This window comes from Balaenoptera musculus, chromosome 3, assembly GCF_009873245.2.
Source record: "Balaenoptera musculus isolate JJ_BM4_2016_0621 chromosome 3, mBalMus1.pri.v3, whole genome shotgun sequence".
NCBI classification, from domain to species: domain Eukaryota; kingdom Metazoa; phylum Chordata; class Mammalia; order Artiodactyla; family Balaenopteridae; genus Balaenoptera; species Balaenoptera musculus.
In genome coordinates, this window is record NC_045787.1 from 99815913 (window position 1) to 99835319 (window position 19407).

Consider the following 19407-nt stretch of genomic DNA (forward strand, 5'->3'; position numbering starts at 1 on the left):
ATAGGAAATGGAATTAAAAGCATGTGAAATGTCTTCTGCGGGCCTTCAAGGTAGTCCTTATTTCAGTGACTATTGTACTCGTCCAAATAGGTCCAGGGCAGGGATTGCTGGGCCATGTCCTCCAAATAGTACAATGGCCTCTTTCCTGAAATGCCAACAAAGCAGCCCCTGGACTACATAGGCACTGTTTGCAATATTTCGCTAGTCATCCAAGGAACCACAGTTTTTAAACAACAAGGCCCTTCCTTTTTTATTGGTAATAATGTTTTCAGTGTCGGTCTTACACATGCTCTACATCCCCATTGCCACTAACCCAGATAGGGCCGAATTTCCCAGGACCGTGGCGCCACTCTTGTCTTCTGGAACTGGCAGGGGAAGGAGGAGGCCCCTAAGCGGACAGACGAGAACTTGCTTCCTCGCACTTTTCTCTGGAGCAGCATCAGGCAAGAAGCCACACCCAGGAGCAAGAGTGTGGCCCTCAATGGCTTTGCTGAGTGAGCTTCTCTGAGACATCTCTCCCGGGAAAGAGATTTCTTAAAAACCATTGAAAGCTTTCCAGAGGGCGAAAGCGAGATGATCGGGAGCCAAGGTTAGCATAAATGCTTCCACTCCTCCTGAGTTCATTTCGGAAACAAGGAAGGAAAGAGGCAGTCACAACTGCTGACTTGCGGATGCCTCATCCAGCAGCTCCCCACCCCGACTCCCCCAATTAAGAAAGAGACTCTAAGAGTAAAGTTAATATTATTGCAGGGCCGTTGGTGTATTAAATGTTGTTGAATTAAAAAGCCATTCGCTTAGACCAAAGTCTCCTCCATCCACCACCCACACTTGAGCACAGAACATTCCGGGCAAAGCCCCCTTGCCCTTCCCTCCTTGGCGAAGTCCTCTAGGGTGGGCGAGCCTGGCGTGGCGGGGGGGAGGATTGGGGGCTGAGGACTGTGCCAGCCCCTGAGGACTCTGCCAGGGGTTCCCGAAGCACAGCAGTTTCCCAGGGCAGTGCCCATGTTCCGTTCCCCCCCTCCCCGAGTCTCTTTTCCCGGCTGAGGCTGGAACCCTGGAATGGTTTGGGGACCAATGAGGTGGCAGCAGTCGACGCAGGGATCACGGTGAGGGGCGATTTCATCTCCGGGGGGAGAGGCCGCCAAGCGGGGGAGGGAGGCGGAGGAGAAAGGGGGAAGCGGGGGCAAAAAGTAGGAGGGGAGGAGCGGAGACAGCCAGTTGAGGGGCGGCAAAGGCAGCAGAGGTACCAGAGCGAAAGGTAAAGAAGAAAGAGCAGGTTCGCTGACCGCCGCGGGCAGGAGGGCGGGCGGGGGTCCGGGGCGAGGAGGCGGCGCGGCCGGAGCGCGGGCCGCGCGGGGGGCGCCGCGGGGAGGGTCGCCGTCAGTCAGGCCGAGGGGGCTCGCGGGCCGGGGGGGGGACGGGCACCCGGCGCACTGCAACGCGAGGGCACGGCGGCCCCTGCAGCCCGGGCGGCGGTGACCGCGCCCCCATCCCAGAGGTGCGCCCGCGCCGCTCTCCGCTTCCCTCCGCGCCGGCTCCGCGCCCGCCGCCCCGGGGCTGCCCCCGCCCGCTCGCGTCCGTTGCGGGGCCCGGGGAGCGGCGCCGGAGGCCCGGCCGCATTGTGACGTAGCGGGGCCGCGGCAGCGCCTCCGCCGCCCGCCCGCTCCGGCTGCGGCGGTTCCTGCTCCCGCCGCCGCCGTCCATCCGTCCGTCCGTCCGTAGTCCGCGCTCCCGAGCCGCCGCAGCGCCGGGCGTCCCCGGTGAGTCCAGGTCCTGGGCGGGCGCCGCGGGGAGGCGGGGGGCGGCGCCGCGGGCGGCTGAGCTTTTCCAAGTTTGCACCGGGCGACCTGGGCGGGTGTCGCCCTGGCTCCCACTGAGCCCCGGGCCCCCTTTGTGCCGCGAGTCCCGGCTGCTCGAGTAGCGGCGGTGCCTCTGCAGAAAGGGTTTGGGGGGAGGTCTCTACAGCAACGGCGGCGGCGGCTGCCAAGCGGCTGCTCTCCTTGGGGGAGGGGGGAACAGCCCCCGCCTCAATTTCCAAAGGATTGTTCTTTTCATTTGCCGGTTTCGTGTGGTTATTATTCTTGCTGCCACCTGGGATCGTATCGGAGGCAGGGATGGGCAGTGCCGCGGCTCCTAAGAGCTGAGATAATGAGGGGCGAAGTAATAGTAATAGCAACAGCACCACCAACAATAATAGTAATCGCAGAAGAGGGACGCCTGGGGTTGCCACGGCCCAAGGGGAGCCCCTCGCTCAGCCGCACCGCGCCCACTGGCTGCTCCGTCCTGCCCGGGCTTCGACCGCCACCCTCGGGCGCCGTCCTGTGTCCCGGGCTCGTCCGCGTCAGTTTTAGCCAGGAGTGTTTGTCTCCTGGCCTTCTTTCGCGGTGATGACTTTCATCTGCAGGTGGTAAGTGAGGTGAACTGGTATTTTGGCTATTGTCAAATGCCACGTTTTGTTTATTTCATTTTTACGAAAAGAAAAGAGGGAAAATTATGAGCCATTACTGGCAGCCATACAGTTTCCACAGGAAATACTAGCATTCTTTGAGGAACACGCTACTGCTTGCAGGGAAGAAAGTCTTTGGGAAACAAAAAGGCAACAGCATTGTTGCTCATTTTCAATGGACCGCTAGGAGGGGGGAAACGTGGTGTTTTTTCCTGTGGGAACAGGCTTTCCTTGGGAAAGTTAATTAAGCTTACTATCGGTGGCCGTTTTTCACTTGCTGGTGGCTGGGCCCCACTCCTCTTGGCTGTTACTGACAAGTGTCCATCAAAGAGCCCAGAGGAAGGGAGAACCGCTGCAGGGCAGTCTCACCACACACCACGTGCTGTGGAGCCCAGCCAGGATGCAGTTTGCGAAATGAAATGAGGGCTGTCTGGGGAGGTTTATGAGGATTACATGTGTGCAGAGTATGTCAGTCCTCCAAGGTGTCACTCTAAACACGTCATTTTCAAGCACGGCTTTCCTTGCTGAATCTGCAGGAAGGCAAAAACCTATTTCTCTTATTATGGAGCAGATGTCCCAGTTGGGAATGGGTTGAAATCTGTATTTCATTTGTACATACTGAAATGTTAAAAGGCAAAGAGGACAAGGTGTGGGAAAGCAGTATGTTAATGTGTTTACATCTGGGAGAGAATGTCTGTTGGGTATTTCTGATGCATCTCAATATTAAATTACATTCAGCCTGGTTAGAGTCTAAGGAGACACCCTTAAGGTGTCCTTAAAATTATTTGAAAAGGTGTGACATTTTCATCACCATAGCAGAAGTCTCTCTGGAAGGCAGTATTAACTGAAGATTACCCAAAACCAAATATGTAGGAGTTCCAGGTCTAGAAACAGGAAGAAAAAGATGGTGGTTCTCTTAAGGATCTTTGGACATCTCAGTTAGAAATTAAATATAAAAAATAAGCTATACAATTTTGAACATAAACTTCATTTTATTTATAGCAAGCATTTCATGAGGAAAGGTTACAATATGGTGGATTTGAAATGATGCTGCATTTATTGATTTGACATTTATTGTGTATTGATATCCAAAAGGAAGGGACTAAAGCAAATGCATTTCTCTGTCTACTGTGTCACAGCTTTGCTACTTCCAAGTAGTTGTTCTTGTGAAGGTATATAGTAGAAATGCAGAACAGAGACCAAGAAACTTTGTGTGCGCTGTTGTCTTGGAAGGAATTGTAAGGGTACTTTACTGCTCTTAAGAGGAGGGAAACCCACACATAACCATCTAATACAAACAAATGATCTTTGATATTATCAGAGAAAGCCTGGAGCTGTTTTTCTTGCCATACCGAAGGCATTTCTTGTCAAGAGAGGAAATCTCCCAAGGAGCAGGTACATCATTATAAGACACACAAGGGAATTTCTCTTAAATACAAAATCTAATTGAACAGCAGCAAGAGAATCAGTGACACTCTTAGAATAGAAGGCTGTTTTTGGCAGTCTGTCAGATTAGGGTTGCAAACCACATAGGAGAAATAAGTGTCTTGGGAGAAAAATAATTTCCTGGTGAAAATCAGACATTTGCTTCTGTGAAGCTTTTACCTTTATATACTTGTTTCCTTGTGCCACTTAGACTGGTGTGCAGATTCCACTTACAAGAATTAATTTTCTGAAAATGAATCAGTGAAATGGTTACTAATATGATACATACTATGCATGACTTTGTTTTAAATGTATGGTTATTATCAAGATTTATGCCATAACTTGCAAACCTCAAGGCACTTTTTTTTTTTTTTTTTTCAAATTTATTATTTTTGGCTGTGCTGGGTCTTTGCTACTGCGCGCGGGCCCTCTCCAGTTGTGGCGAGCGGGGGCCACTCTTCGCTGCGGTGCGCAGGCTTCTCACTGCGGTGGCCTCTCCCGCTGCGGAGCACGGGCTCCAGGCGCGCGGGCTTCAGCAGTTGTGGCTCGCGGGCTCTAGAGCGCAGGCTCAGTAGTTGTGGCGCACAGGCCCAGCCGCCCCGCGGCATGTGGGATCTTCCCGGACCAGGGCTCGAACCCGTGTCCCCTGCATTGGCAGGCGGACTCCCAACCACTGTGCCAGCAGGGAAGCCCCCTATGCATGATTTTTTGCTTTACATAAGTTAGATAACTAGATTTTGTATTTTATGGTTTGTATCTTATCAGCTCTTTAAGCTTTTAAAATTAATGATCAAAATATGTGTTGAAATGATTAATGTTAATTGATATGATTGATGGCTGGGCGCTGGAAAAGTACTGATTGATTCCTAAATAGTCATTGTGTATACACTTTGTACATACATGGGATAAAAAATATGCAGAGTCTCTTCACAAGGAACTTACAAGGGGGAAATAGGACACATGAAAAATAATGGTACAAAAGATGAAAGAAGATATTTTATGATTGAGTGCCCAAGACACTGAGTAGTAATTGAAAAGGAATTCCCAGGAGAAATTAATCAAATCAGCTTAGATGTTTTATCAGTTATCCATTGATGTGTAGCAAATCACCCCCAAATGTAGTTGCTTAAAATGACGCTATAGCTTGCGATTCTGTGGTTGGCAGTTCAGGTTGGGTTCAGCTAGGTGGTTCTTCTGCTGGTCTTGGTTGAGTTCCTCAGTTATCTTCAGTCAGCTGGTAGTTTGGATGAGCCAGGATGGCCCCATTTATGTCTGGCAGTTATTAGGTCACATTAACAGGTAACTGGGGCATGTGCCTCCCATTCTCCAGCTGACTAGTGTGGGCTTCTTTATGTGGCAGACAAGCAGTGTTCCAAAAGCAGTGAAAGAGCAAACCCCAATTCAAGGTGATTTTTAAACCTCTGCTTGTACTGTATTATACTTGCTACCTTCCCATTGGCCAAATCAAATCACAAGGTCACCCCGGATTCAAGGGGTATTGAAAGACTCCACTTACGATCAGAGGGAGCTGCAAAAAATTGAGGCAATTTTTTTTTTCAATCTAGTACGTGTATGAAAACACTTGTTCTAGCAAATGTTTTGTGCTGAGGGATAGTGTACTATAAGATAGTATACTTGTAAACAGCCCAGAATTGAGGCTAGGGAATTGCCCTATAAATCATTGTGCTATCATCTTTGTTCTGAAAACCACAGGTAGAGGAGGAGGAGTGACAACGATAATAAAATTTTAGCCATAGCCTCTCCCAGCGGCGTTAGGATGGTCTGGAAACAGTAGGCTGGTAGCAGAGTCAGCAGTCCCTGGTGGGAGGTGAGGAAAGCTCTGACAAAGGTGGAGGCAGAGAGAATGGAAAGGGAGGGATCGACCTGGGAGAGCCCGTATTTATCATTAGGTGACTGATTACAGTCAGAATCATTATGAGAATTAAAAAAGCTTAAGTGACTGAAAGAATGATTGTGCTGTTGTGAGAAATAGAGAAATCAATAAGTGATTTATTTGGGGGGAGGAGAAAAATTCAGTTCCAGGAAGGTTGATTAAAAGAGATGAATTGCATGTGAAAGTACTTTATAAGCTGCAGAGTATACTATGAATGTCACTATTGCTTAGTGTTTAAATGGCAGTGGATTCTATACCGCTAAGTTTCTCTAGTTGTAAAGCAACAGAAAACAAAATGCAACCTGGAGGATATCCTAAGGGTCAAAGGGAAGTCAGAACCACTCTCAGGATAGAAACAAAACCTCTCTGGGGGGCTGGGGAGTAGGAACTGAAGTTCTTTTTCCTGAGGCACACGCAGCTGGAGGTCTGCCCATGGAAGGCTCTGCCCTTGGACTTAGTGAAGCAGGAAAGAGAAATCCTTGGGCCTAGTTTGAGTGGCAGGCACACTGCTGAGCCAGAAGCCTTGACTGACAGCCCCGCTAAGACAGCACACAATGGGGAATCGGTGGGTGCTTCCTCAAAGGACATGGGAACAATGCTATCAAAATTGGGAATGGACACAAGGTGGCAAAACCAGCCAGTGTCCGCCAGAGATGAACACTTGAAGATTTATTTGGGCCTAGCCACTGGGAAGCAGACAGGGTAGGAGGTGACAATTCAGGCACATTTACATAGAGATGTCAGCGCATTAATGACAGTTAAACCCATGCTAGTGGCAGGGTTTTCTCATGGAGGGAGAGTAGAGAAAGGAGAGAGCCGGCACAGTGCGTCATCCAGGCTCCTCCGTAAACGTCAGTGGATATTTCATTAGAGGGGAGAGGAATGCAGAACACGTTCTGTGCCGTCTTTCACCTGAGGGCTCAGTCGAGGTGCTGCTTCGCCAGCCTTGTTTTCTTGGTGGCTAGGCTGAAATTCGGGTGGTGTCCTTACCATCGGGTGCAGCTGTCAGGCCAGCCCGAAACACCTGGCCTTGCTCACATCACACGATCAGTCGCAACAGCACACAGAGCTGCTCTTTATGGAAGGGCCTCGTATGGACCAGCTCAAACCTGAGCATACGCTTTTCTGGTTTCTGTTGCACAAGTCTAAGAACCCTGAAGGTATTCAACAAATGTTAACTTAATGAGTGAAGGTGCCATTATCTGCCGCAGTAACATTTTCTAAAGCAGTCCGGTCTGGCTTTTCATTATTCACAAAAGAATTTGCTATAAAGTCCCTAAATGTGTTTTGCAGATTTAAATGTTCTAAAGTGCTAGTGTCACAGTAATATAGGTTTTTATAACCCACCACTTACAAAAATAGACTCTGGGTTTTCTTTTTTGAAACACAATTGTCTTTACTTTTTGTATTTGTCAGCAAGTCACAGAAACCCAGTGTTCAAGTAGGAAGGGACATATCCTGGCTCCTGCAGTGGAAAACTTCAGGAAGGATCCAATTCTGCTTTTGTCTTCTTCATGGTGGTAAAATGTTCATCAGCAGCTTTAGACTTACTCCCTGTGGGAAAAGAGAATAATTCAGGATTTACTCTAATTAGACCGCTTTGATCATATGCTCATGCCTGAACCAGTTCTTATGGCCAGAGATTGGGAACATGCTTCTTGGCTCGGCCTTGATGGTGGGTCCAGTCCTGGAGCCTTCAGGAATGGGAGGGAGTCTGTGTGAGGAGTGGGTGGGAGGTGGGAGAGGTGCATGAGAGGGTGGTCAGCAAAGCCCTCCTAAACCGAATGACCTGAGAGCAGGGAACGGGTGGTTTTTAAAGAGAAAATACTGAAAAGAAGAGAAAGTGGAGGCTGTGCAAACAGAAACAGCAGATATCTACTGTTCATCTGTTTTCCCCGGAGAACATAGCATATCTCACTAAGCCACCAAGCCATAAACCTGGGAATGGTCCTGGTCTGACCGTCTCCCTTTCTGCCTCCACCTAATCAATCACCAGAGCCTCCTGTTCCATCTCTCAATCTTACTCTTTTTCCCTATGTTAGTTTAGACCCTCCCTGTTTCAGTCCTCACAGCTCACCTCTAAAATGCTGCCTCCCGTCTCTCCCTACCAGGCCATTCTCCTCACCACTGCCTGAGAGCTCTTTCTAAAGAACGAATAGTTAAAATCGAATCATGCATCCGTGGTCAAAAGGTACAAATTGCCAGCTGTAAAATAAATAAGTCATGGGGGTGTGATATACAGCATGGTGACTATAGTTAAAAATAATATATTGCATATTTGAAAGTTGCTAAGAAAGCGGGTCTTCAAAGTTTCATCATAAGGAAAAAAGTTGTAACTGTGTAGTGATAGATGTTAACTAGACTTATCGTGGCGATCATTTCATAATACATACAAATATCAAATCATTATATTTTGCACCTGAAACTAATACAATGTTCCGTGCCAGCTGTATCTCCATAAAAGAAGAACCATTCAAAACTTCATGGCCCTGGGGAAGAAGTCCAAGCTCTTAACCGTGAATTCCAGGATTCCCCATGATGTGCGCCCTGCCTCCTGTTGGGCACAGCAGATGGACGGGAGTGAGGGCGTGCAACACACTTCTTTTCGCTCTCCACATAATCCTCATGCTGTGCTGACCTCTCGAACATTAAGGTCACCAAATGTCCATTTTCTCTCTCATTTTCCTACTTTCGCATGTGCTGTTGTCTCTGTGGAATATTGTTTCTCCTTTCTTGACCTAGTGGACATCTACTCCTCTTCCTAGGTACAACCCAAGTATTATTCTCTCAAGAAGCCTTTGCTGAACACCCCCTCCTACCCAGCCCCTGCCTCGGACTTGACCTTGTGGTCGGCGTTGGGTGTACTAGTCTGTCTCTGCTCCTGCTCTAAATGTCTTTAGCGAGGCACCGTGCTTCCTCGTCTTTGTATATTCCTGTGCTTAGTACAGTACCTCTCACACCAGGGATGCACGATAATTTTTAAATGAGTGAATGAAATATGTGTACTGAAATGTTAATCTTCGGGTTTTTAAGGTGATTTTTTAGGTTTTTTCTATTTCCTTTAACTTGATTCTCATATTTGCGTCTTGGAACATTGGACATGAAGACAGGTTCTCTTTGAAATTGCTGCTCAGACACTTTTGCAGCAGTTCTCCCAACTACTCGTTTCCTACTTGGTCACTAAGAGCTGCCTTAAGAAAGAGGTGGGAAAATAGCAGTGGCCCAAAGTTAATCTCAAGGCTAGAATCTATGGCTCAGGGATCAGATGAGGAGTACTTTTTCTTCCTACCGTAGACAGGGCATCTAACAGTTAATATCCGAGGTGCTTTCTCTGTGTTGCAGTTATTCTTAGGGAATCCTCACAGCAGCCCCAGGAAAGAGATGTTACATTCTCAGCCTTCCTCTCTGTGTGAGAAAACTAAGATTCAAAGAGTTGAAGCTGCTAAGCTCCCTCTTCCTGGAGCCTGCAGAGCTGCCAGCCACTCATCTGGGTTGTTGAGGAGGAGACCCCATCCCTGACTGGGCTCCCAAGTCATCCATTATGATGTTTTTGTTGTTGTTCTAGAACGAAGTGACCACTTCCTAAGAATAAAACATTCCAGCCGCCTTCCTTGGCCATCAATTATGTCAAAAACACTATGGAAAAAGTTGTTGAAAGACGTAAGGACACCAGTACTCTATGTAGTTGAAGTTAAGATGAATGTCTACCTTAGAAATTCCGATTATGTTCTCGTGAATCTACCATTGCCAGATAATAAAGGCCTCTTACAGAGGTTGTACTGTCATGTGTATAAAGGCCTCTTGGACAGGCATGGAAGAGGCTTAGTTCTGAGAATCACGCATAAAGTTATACCAAAGATACACAAAATGAGCTAAACACTTTGGAAGCCGCAAAAGCTTAAGAATGTTTCTTAACCTGTTGTCAGTCTGAGAGCATTTTGAGGCTCTGATGAAAGCTATGGTTTCTTTCCTTAGAGAAAAAAGATGTGCACACTCACACACACACCACTTTGGATCTGATTTCAAGAGTTTCCATCTGTGGATTTCCTGGGGCTCCATGGCCTCCAGGTTAAAAACCTTGCTTAAAAGCTGTAATCTGGAAGAAGGGTAACAGCCATTGTTGAGTGTTTACCGTATATCACATGTAACCATTTATCATGATCACCATGTGCCAGTCCTTTCTGAAAAGCACATCATAGCCAACCAACCCCTAAGACGTGCATGATGAGCCCTGTTTTAAGCTGTGGAGAGTGAAGTTCGGAGAAGGAACTTACTTGTCTCCCAGCTGCCAAGCAGTGAGCGTGGAATTAAACGCAGAGCCCAGATCGGCATCACTGCTCCTTCACTCCATTCTTCTTACCAGGAGAGGCATGAGACCCGGCCAGGGAGACTCCCAGCCTCTGTTATTCCTGACTGCCCTCAGCCTTCAGCTTCCCCGTTGAAAGTCAGTCAAGTGGCTGCTTCTGCCTCAGGAGCCTCCTGGAATGTTTCCAGTGCCAGAGTGGACAAGGGCTGGGAAGGTCTCAGCTCACTGTCGCCTGCCACGCAGAGCAGATAACATCCCTAGAGAGATGCGGCCCGCCTGCCGGACCATCCCTGGGTGAGCGCCGCACTTGGTCCGGAGTGCCGTTTACACACCTGGAAACTTTAACTCAGCACATCCTCCACAACACAAGCGCCTGCACGTTCTCCATGTGAGCCCGTCCACAGATGTTTATTGTGGGCGCCTGTTTGCCCGGCTCCACACTCGGAGCTGTGGTCACGGCAGCACACAGATGTGGGTCCTGAGCTCTTGGCGCTTACACCCGGCTCACATCTAGCAGAGAAGGGGGCTAACAAAGGATTTAAATAAAGTGCGATAAGTTGGATGAAAAAGGAAGTATAAAGGATTCATTCCATTCTTTGTAGTTTCAAAACTCTAGTCCCAAATATGTCTAGTTCTCTAGCCCTTTCCGTCCTCCCTCTCAGGGTGTTTAGAGAGCTTCAGGTTTCCAGAGACTTGCTTGACAGAGGAAGGGGGACCCACGAGCAGAGCAGTTCCTCTCAGGTCCCCCTTTGCAGGTGAGAAGGCAGAGTGACCAGACAACAGGCCACAGATGGAGTGAAGACAAGGCTGACTGGTCGGTCTGGTCCCGGCAGGTGCTTCTCAGTTATTGGTGATGTGACTGTTGTCCTTGTTTTGGTCTTCACGTTGTAGTCTCTCCGCTGCAAATGAATCCGGCGGGTAAGTACTCTTCAGGGAACAAACACACCGTCAGCCTCTGCTCCCTCTTTGTAGCCCCTCTGGGCTCCCCGTGTGTCACGTCTTCTCTCATTCCACGGCTACTTCTCCCCTCTCGCCCACCTGCCCCCGAGACAGCCTCCTGGGTTTTCTCCCCAAATGTCTGCTTGTGACCAGAACAGCCTGCTAGAAATAAATGGGATCCATGGGTGCGAGCCCCATAGGTCATTTCAGATCTTCCAGTAGGCACAGTAAGAAAAGTAGAAGGAAACAGGTGAAATTAATGTTAATAATGTTTTACTTAACCCAGGATATCCAGAGTATTAGCGTTGCCCTATGTGACCAATATTTTAAAAAATCATTAACCGATTCTTTACATTCTTTTTTTCCCAAACTCTTTGAAATTTGAGTGTATTTTATTGTTTTAATTTTTAAAAATTTGTATTGAAATATAGTTGATTTACAATGCTGTGTTAGTTTCAGGTATATAGCGAAGTGATTCAGTTATACATATATATATAAATATATATATTCTCTTTTTACATTATCTTCCATTATACGTTATTACAAGATATTGAGTACATTTGGGTGTATTTTATTCTTAACACAGACCAGCCACGCTTGCCATCCTTGGTCACCACATGTGGCTCGTGGCTCCCGTGGTGGCCTGCAGGCTCGGGCTCTGAGGAGGCCCTGGGAGTCCCAAGGGCAGACTCAGCCACCACCACCTCTGTCCCCCGCAGCACTTAGCTTGCGCCTCTGCCGACGCCCCACCAGGAGGTGTTGTACTCGGCTGTCTGCTCTCTCGAACGTGGGTCTTTGGGGGCAGGCAACGTGTCGGTCATCTCTCTGTCCCTCGTGTAGAGTGCAGTGTTTAGGAGGCCCACAGTTGGCATTTGGGACATTGAACGCGTTAAAGGATGGGGGAGGGTTATTTGTAACCTCAGGAGCGGAAGGGATTGGTATGGGGGAGGGGGCTCACCTCCCCACCCCTGGCTCCTGCCTTGCGATCCCTGGTTCTGTCCGGCGCTGCAGAACTGCATTTGAGTCAGACTGAGTGGACAGGGGGCCTCGACAGTTAAAAGGGACATTCTAGCCTAGAATCGTGCCGAGCTTCTATGTGTCTCGTTGAGTGTGAAGCTTCACCTCCTCTAATACTGAATACTAGGGGAACTTATCTGCAGTCTAGCATGTTAAACTGTAACGTCTTATTTAACGGCGGTAGGGGAGGGGGCGTAGGCAGGACAGACCAAACACCAAAACAAAACTTGTCCACTGGACAAGCCTCCCAGCGAGATTACAAAGAAGGCCAGCTGACATCTAGAACATTAACTACACAAAGAAGGAATAGCCTGCATCAGGGAGCTGTTAGAGTCATAATGATGAGCTTTCTCTATGTTTCCAGTGGTTTTAGAGTCATCACTACGCCCCCTGAGAGAATGGGAGATTTATAGGCTGAGTCAGTTTGCCTTTGCACATACAGTATTTAAATTTTGCAAGTTCTCCTAACCAACTAATGTGCATGTGCTTGCTGGTCTACTTTACCCCTAATGATAAATGCCACTTAAAATAATTGATTCAACCAAACCTCAAAGATTGGTACTGCGACAAAACCATACTAATCACATATTCAAATAAATTCAAAGTTTGCAAAGGGGAGAAAACATTAGTGATTGATCTGTTAAGTCATATAAGCATCTTAAGAAGGACTTCTTGTATCAGAAAAGAGTATGGTTACCTCAGGCCCACTCAAAGGGTATGTTGAAATAGGAAGTGGAATTAGGCGTAACCTCCGTTTTCTGCAGTTGATTCCCATTTTCAACCTGGAAAACTCCTTGACCTCCTTGAGGTTTTTGTTTCTCAGAGTGCATACAGGGAAAAGTAAATCCTGCTGTCACACACTATGTAGGAGGAGGATGAATGAAATCTAGAGAGTGTTTTGAACAATTCCTCAAAAAAACTATTTGGAACAGTTGGAGGGCAAAGTAGCTGCCAATATTTTTGCAGACTAAATTCTAAAAAGCCAGAAAAATCATAGCATACATCCAATTGTAGATAACCAAACACTAACCACGTTTAAGTAATTCAAAGATCTCTTTTTAATAAGTCAAGGATGGTTCAAGACAGGCAGGGCTTTTTATCTGTTGGCTCCAGTTTGGGGAAGGCTGCTTTCATGTGAGTCATGTGAGTCTCTTAAAAAGAACTCGTGCCTGTCTGTATCTGCAGTGTCCTTTGTCCAACATGACGGCTCTGGTGTGCTGTGTTGGTGTAATTGAAAACCTATAAAAAGGCTGAGAGCTACTTTTGAACTGGCTCGGTGAGCTTGGACTGGGTTTGTCAAAGTGGTGAAAGGTTTAAAGGAATTTTCATAAATGAGGTCTCCAACCTGTGTTTTAGCCATATAGTTCCAATGAACTCTGAGGCCCGTGAACTCAGAGAAAAGCAGTCCTATCAAGATGGAAAATAATGATTCATTTTCATTCCCCGAGTTCTGTAGACATAAGCACACTTCACCGCTGATCATCATAATTTAGCAGTACTGTTGTGCACTAAAAATACAATTTAAAAGTCTAATGTTTAATTAAGTTGAGTACTCGCAGATTAACATGGTTACACATCTTAGGCACAGGATATAGCGCAGTGTTTACTCCTGTTGCTAGGAAATAACAGAGTTCTTCACAAGTTACAGGTTGATTTGGTAAGAAGAGGGATGTAAGTTTCTCCCACTAACAGACTTGATCGATTCTTCTTTGTTTGTGTTTCATAATGTATGTAAATGCATTTCATGCCCCAGAAGTCCTGCACGCTCAGAGCTTTTGTTGGTAACAGAAAGCCCAGGTACGTGCACCTAAGTAAATGTTTGGAGGATATTTGAAAGAGTGATTTTACCTAGAGCTCGTGGATGAAATCAGCTTCATCAAGTATTTGAGTTTTTAATGAAATGAATTTGTCCATTTGTTAGAATTATCAAGAAAATAGATTGTTCTTTAATGTATGATTATCACGAGGCTAATTAATGGTTTTGCATTCTTGCCATTAGTGGGAAACTGTCAAATTAGTATCAAAATTTAATCCAGGTTGATGGTTTTCCAAAATCATTAAAACTTGCATGTAGGAAATCAACTCTGCTATTCTTTTTTCCCTTTCCCTCCCTTTGGCAAACCTCACTGCGTGACACATTGTACAATAGTTTTTAAAAATGCAAAGCTAATGCTTGCACAGCATGAAAGGGAGTAGCTATGCCAGCTCACTTGCCTTGTCCCTGGAAAAGACGAAAGATTTCTATGTGCTATTTCAGTCAGGACCAGGCGTGAAAGAGTGGCCTCCCCAAGCTCAAAAGCAGAACTAAGAAAAAACCCACGGGGACAAATTTCTGTTTGATCTATTTGAGTCAGGCCCTTGTTCACAGGGCTGAGATTTCAAAGCAGAGGCCCTTCCTAAAAGATGGAAAATAGCAGAATACTTGATTGTGTTGAGGAACAATATCAGCTTTTAGATGGCTTGTGCTTATTACAGGAGTTTATCCTATATCCAAACTCAGAACAACTTGGGGAGAAGAAGGGGAGGGCGCTGCTGAGGGGCAGGATTCTGACTGCACTCCAGGATATGTGCCCATGACCTCTCTTGGTGATTAACACACTTTAAACTTCCTTCTGGGTAATTATTGACTCATTTCTTTAGAAGCCACTTGTTGATTTTGGTAAGAATGTTTTCTCAGTCTGTGCAAGTAGCTAGCGCAATTTCAGGTACATGCTATGTGATCGATACATGTTGGCTGAGTAAATGAATCCTTCAACATGTCTTGCAAGTAAATGTATCAATAATATAAGACCTAAGGCTTACTCCACTGCAGTAAATAGAAGTTAAAGGCTTGTCTTCTCAAAAGATATCATCGTGTAACCTGTGTTATTTATACTCAGAGCATCCCTCTGAAGCAGCAATACTGTCAAACAAGTGGGCAAAATGCCATGTGATGGAAGGTTGCACTGCTCAGCCGCTAGTTGGAATAGGTGAGGGAATTGTAAGAGGCCTGAGACCTGCTGTTACAGAACTTTTGATGCTAGAAGGGAATTTGGAGATTTGACAGTGATGAGATGGAAAGGTGAGATAAGCAAACTGGCACACAAATTACTAGCTTTTAGGGTGTGGTGATTATTTCCTGTCTTTCTTACTGTCACCTGAAACACCCAACAGCACTCTTGTAAATGGTGTGGGATAAAGATGGTGGATGGAGGAGACCGCTGCATTGGTTATGGGCAGGGGTATGAGTCTCAGAGCACAGCCTGGCTCAGCCTCTTACTGTGTGTGTGATTTGGGACAGCTTACTGAGCCCCTTGATATTTTGATATTATGTTTTCTTTCTCTAACAAGTATCTATTGATTACTTCATTTATTCAAGGTAAGTTTTGAATGATTAGGATAAAATGGGAATCATGGATATCTGATCCACTCTCTTCCTTTCTCCACCTGCTCTGTGTGCTGAGATATTTGGACTGAATCAGTAGGCTTCTTTGTTCTCTGGCTTCTGGTTGGGTTTGGCCAATGGGAGGCATCAGCAAGAGATGAGCAAGCAGGTGGGGAGAGAGAGTTTGCACTATTTATTCCTGGGCTCCCTCCTTATCAGCTCGCCTCCCTAGACTATAGGCCACTGTCCTTGGCACACGAGCACCTCCCTAAGACCACTTTCTGAATCTGGTAACTGTGTCCTCCCCCAGACACTTCATACTGATAAATGCTCCCCTTCAGTCTTACTAGCTCAGGATACTGCACCATCTCTTGTAGTTTTTCCAAACCCTGCCCACACCTTTGCAAATGATCTCTTTATTAAAATACCCTCAAATTGCATTCGATTGTGCCACCTGTTTCCTCGTGGGAACCTAACACAAGTGGTTACCTGTTTCAGAGGTCATTGTAAGAATGACATGATTTAGCTGGAATTTAAAACAATGATTGGCTCACAGTAAGTATTCAATGAGGTTAAATATGATTATCATCATCAGTTGTTTTTTATTACAAAATATTGAGTTCGTCATATTCATTGTTATTACAGTGTTTTAAATTTTTAAAAAGATGAGAAGAAAACAGCTATCATGTTGCAGATGTTAAAAGTGGAAAAAGTGAAACAGAGAAGTCAAGGGCTGAAGTCACACAGTGCTTCAGTTCTAGAACTAAAAAATGGATTAAAGATTTTTGACCTTGTTTCTTTGCACAGGGTACACAGTCACAACATGTCTGGAAAAGAAAGCTACAACTTCAAAGTATTTAGTAAATTAAAACATAACCTACTTGGAGTAAATGGGTATGCCAAATGTAATACATCCTACTTGTGACCACTAAATAATAATTGAGTTGAATCATGGACACCTCAGCATCTTCACCTTAATTAATGTACGAGCTGAGGCTGAGCATTTTCACATTTATACCATCTTGGTAGTATCAAGACAGATGATCCTTAGGACTGAATTTCTTACAGACTCTTGAGGGTAGATACGTTTATTTGTACTCAGAGCTGAATAGGAGACCAGCATTATGATGCTTGTATAGTAGATTTTCTGCACACACACACAGTTTTCTAACTTCCATCTAAGAGTTCTCATTCTTAAGTCACATAAAATAGGTCACTCTGTGATATTTGGAGCCATCTCATCTTTAACTTATAGTACACTCATTAAACTGTTTGTCAAGAATGAAAACTAACGAATTCCCTGAAGAAGTAGTGGTCAGTTTGAAAAATGAAACATCCTACAACGTCTTTCCATTCGATAATAAATTTGTCATAGTTGTTGAAAGTTCAGACCATATGGATGTATCTTTCAGTGTCTTGGAAAAATTGTATAAGTATTCACTAAGAAACTAGAAAGAAAGTGAATTTCAGAAATGTCTCTTTTTTACAATTAAGTAGAGTCAAGGGAGGTATAGCAATTTGAAAGGCCTTTTGATGTCAGTACAAATAAGGTTTTATAGATTGTCCCTTCTATTCAAGGAGCTAAGTGGCAAAAATAAATATCTTGTTTCTAGAAGAGCTAATGCTTCTAGAAAGAATGATTGTCATTTGAACATTTGGATCTCTTTTTATTTAGCATTTTCTTTAAAGTCAAATCCAGGTAAGGTTTCTGTCGTCTTTCTTTATAAAGAACATGCCTTTCATATATTGGGCATTTAACAAATGTAAACTTTCTCAGCTATTTGTTTGTTTATTGTCTTTGAATTGTCCTTTCTGGAGGAGATATTACATCAGAGTGCCATAGTGATCTCCCAGTTGATCCTAGTGAAGCCTCCCATTGCTTCCTTCCACCTGTCTACTTCTGTTTAGATTTTCTCTCTTCCCATTTTTTGCCTTGAGTGAAATACAGTGGCATATTCACTGAGAGGAACTAGTATATTCATAGTAATTATTATTCTAAATGATGGCACTGTTTTTTTTCAGCTCATCAGTTGTGTCGACATGCATATGAGCAATGTGGGAATAAAATAAAGTTCTTAGTAGATCATACCCAAAATATCACACTATACCCAAGAACCTTCTGTGGTTGCTTGCCAAACAAGGGTAGTCATAGGTTTTTTTAGAGTAATGGATGGTGTTTGCAGATGGAGGACACATTGCTTTATGCAGTCAGTTTGTAAACATGCTTTGATACCTTTCCTGTGTAGATGCAGTCTTTTCCTTCTCTGAACTTTCTATCTAGTGGAGGATAAAATTGTCCATCAATAGTAGAGGCATGGACCAAGTGCTGTAGTAGGAAGGAGGAGGGCGCAAGGAACTCTACCTGAAATCGGGAGGAAGGTGGCCAGGTTATCAAGGGCTTCCCAGGAAAAGTGACATTTGCTTTAGAGTTTAAGGCCAAGTGGGGGTTCACCAGGCAGAAAACTTAGGGGAGGGTATTCGAGTCTGACAGACTTGGGAAATTACAAGTATTCTGGTGTGACTTTACAGTAAGATACGTGGTGTGGAGTGGCAGGAGATAATGTTAAACTGGAGCCAAACCTTAATCTGCTTCCCAGTGTGGAAAAAGGGAGCCTATGTATCTTTTTCAATGAGTGATATTAATAAATAACACTACATAGATTCTTGTGTCATCCATGCTCAAGGTTTATACTATCACCTGTGTTGTGACTTCCAAATTTTTATCTCTAGCCCTGGGCTAGAGATTCTCTGTCTTCTGCTCATCTGCATTTTGCTGTTTCATCAGCTCTCACATAGCCTACACCCCCAAAGTAAACTCATCACCTTTCCCTCAAAATCTTGGCTCTGTCCCAATATCTTAGTTTAGTCAAAGGCCCCAATTACCAAGGTAGTTATCCGTGACACTCCCTTCTCTTGAACACCCCCAGCATCTCCCGACATCCGAACACTTAACAAGTTGCCTTATTTATTCAGTTACTTTCAACATTATTGTCTCCTTTCCACGTGCATTTCTAGTGTCTTTATTCAGGTTGCCGTCATCTTTCTCTTTGATTACCACAGCAGCCTCTTAACCCGGCTCCGTCCCTTTCTGCTCAGTTATCTCACGGTTACCAAGTTGATCTTTCAATTGATTGAATCAGTGACTGTGCTAGTAAATTTTTAGTAGGTTCTCATCGCCTATGGATAAAATCCAAAATCCTTAGCACGACAAATTGATACAAACCCTTAGGATTTTGGCCCTGCCCACTTGTCCAGCCTCCTGGGTCCCGTGACCGATCCCTTTCCTTTCTCTAGACTTACTAAATGTTGTGGAACTCCTGTAATTGCCAGTCTGTTAGTCTCCTGGGAATTTTCCTGTTCCTGTTCCCAGGCTTCTTACCCTGTCAGCTCATTCCTCCCCGCCTCTGCCTCCACCCAAGTTGGGGTGAGGTGTTTCTACCACTGTGTGGTGATAGGTGGTTTACTTTTCTCCACTAGATTTCAGCCTCCTCAGTGTCAGGTAGCATGTCTCATTCATGTCTGCCATATTCTCAGTGCTTAGCTTCATGTCTGGCTCACAGTTGTAGCAAAAATAATAGTGTTGACAAAGCACTTAATATAGACCAGGCAAGGTGCTAATTTATTTACATATATTATCTCTTTTAAAGGGGAAAAACAAAATCAAGCTATGATTTGGAAAGGGAATGTGGCAGAAAAGTGAAGATTGGGCAAGAGATTTGTTACAGGGAGTACAGTAAGGACAATATTTTATCAAAACAAGTGAGAATTGAAAAGAGATCCATACTAGGGTAGAAATCAAGTGGAGAGAATTTATTATAGTGATTCCTATGGATATTGAATAGATGGGTTGGATGGATGGATGGATGGATGGATGGAAGAAAGAATAGAGAACCCAGCATGTGTTCCTTAGAACTTGCTGTGGAACTTACTTTGTTTAATTTACAGTCTTAATAACTTTGCTGCAGCAAGTTTATTAGGATGAGAGGAGCAACTGCCTAGGTGCAGAAGCAACCTAT

General features: G+C 45.2%; 1 protein-coding gene across 4 annotated transcripts in view; it reads left to right on the forward strand.

Moving 5' to 3' along the window:
- Positions 1 to 1205: 1205 nt before the first annotated feature.
- The window catches only part of LOC118893416 (synuclein alpha interacting protein), a 149394-nt gene continuing 131192 nt past the window's right edge, over positions 1206 to 19407 (forward strand). Inside the window, exon 1 of one of the 4 annotated variants that reach the window (XM_036848947.1) lies at positions 1206 to 1258. The gene's annotated coding sequence lies outside the window, so the exon portion shown is untranslated. Of the gene's footprint in view, positions 1259 to 1700; positions 1761 to 1783; positions 2408 to 19407 lie in introns of those variants that run through there. The other 3 variants (XM_036848948.1, XM_036848946.1, XM_036848951.1) reach the window with 3 other exon arrangements.